Below are 1,629 nucleotides of genomic sequence, written 5' to 3' on the forward strand. Positions count from 1 at the left end.
TTCAATTATTATGCATGAATCTGGAGACGAATTAGGTTTTCCCCACTCCCCGAAGGCCAGAGCGGGATTTGAACTCAAAACCCAAAGGCCCATGGCTTGATCGGCAGGATTTGAATTCAGCATGCAAGTAGTAGAAATAAAAGCCGAACAGCATTTTGTCCGACTTTCTATTGCTCCAGTCAGTTCCACATCTACAAATTTGATAACCGAATGGATGATCTCCGATCGGACATCTCTGATCATAAATTTGCTGGATCAGGGTTGACCTGGAGCTCAATAATAATATTTCGATCACTGACCAAAACTTTTATATTTCTCTCTCTAAGCTTGAACTTCGTCCTTCATCGTTTTCTTTCCCGCTCTTTCCGCAACTTTCAGTATTCACTTTCATTTTCTCCTTTTTATACTTAAATATTCATTTTGAGAATTTGGTCAGTAGAAAGGAGTCGAGCTCAAAGTCTTTGCAAATCCTCCAGCACTGCTGACAGTGGTAGCGTTAACATTCCTCTTGAACATCTGCAAGCCAAAGACTGGAGAAACATGCAGTATTGAGAGGGAATTCCATCGGACAACGTTTAATATGAAATGGGAAGAAGGATTCACAACATGGGCAGGAGAGACAAGTGAATAAAGAGGATCTAAGAGGAAATGGATTGACACCAGCCAGCTCTAAGAAACAGAGATCTCTGTAGCTGTAGTAGAAAGAGAGGGGACATACGATTAGTATCTGTTGTTGTATTCCTTCCTTCCTTGAACCCTTGGCCCCTAGTGGAGACGTAGGGACGGTGTTATAACTTACAGTGTGTGTGGGCATGTGAACCAGGCGGGACCCATCCATCTCCAGCGCTAAACACAGCCGATTTCTATCAGAGTAAAAGAGAGACAGAGAGAATGGCAGGAACAGAAAGCACAAAAATAGACCCCGGTACTACACTAGATGAAGAATACACGTGTCTGTGAAATACTCAGTCACTTTGCACGCTAATTCAGTGAGCAAATCGTTCAATTAGTTGGTTGAAAAACAAAGTGATCATGGGGCGAAATCGATGATGATGATGATGATGACGATGATGATGATGATGATGATGATGATGATGATGATGATGATGATAAAGTTCATATCTTGTTTTTTTTTTTCATTTCATTTGACTTGGTAAAGAAGAAGAGGACAAGCCCACTTGATAATCGAGACCTGTGAGAGTTAATCAATGATGACTTTTTTTTTAACAGTTGCAGACATCCATGGGCAGAAATGGAAATAGCAGAGGTAAACGACTGCGCCAGGTGATTAGTGCGTGGGGGTCGGGGTGAAGGTGATGAGTGTACAGACAAAACCGATGCCGAAAATCAGGAAGGAATACTAATGTGGACGTGGCAGTAGACCGACCAGCTCCGAAGAACACAGGCTGTTGTAGTATTGTTAAAAGAGGCAGAGGAGACAGCATGTCAATAAACCATAAATTGGACTGTGTTTGGTGAGTGACTTCAAATAGTCCTGTTGGTGACATAGTTGAGATGTACATCCTAGTAGAGGTAACAACCATTGAAATAATAATGCAGAGTACCTGTGACTGTACATGTTTGAACAAACACACTATACGCATATATATATATATATATATATATATA

The sequence above is a fragment of the Octopus bimaculoides genome, chromosome 6, assembly GCF_001194135.2.
Source record: "Octopus bimaculoides isolate UCB-OBI-ISO-001 chromosome 6, ASM119413v2, whole genome shotgun sequence".
Lineage (NCBI taxonomy): Eukaryota > Metazoa > Mollusca > Cephalopoda > Octopoda > Octopodidae > Octopus > Octopus bimaculoides.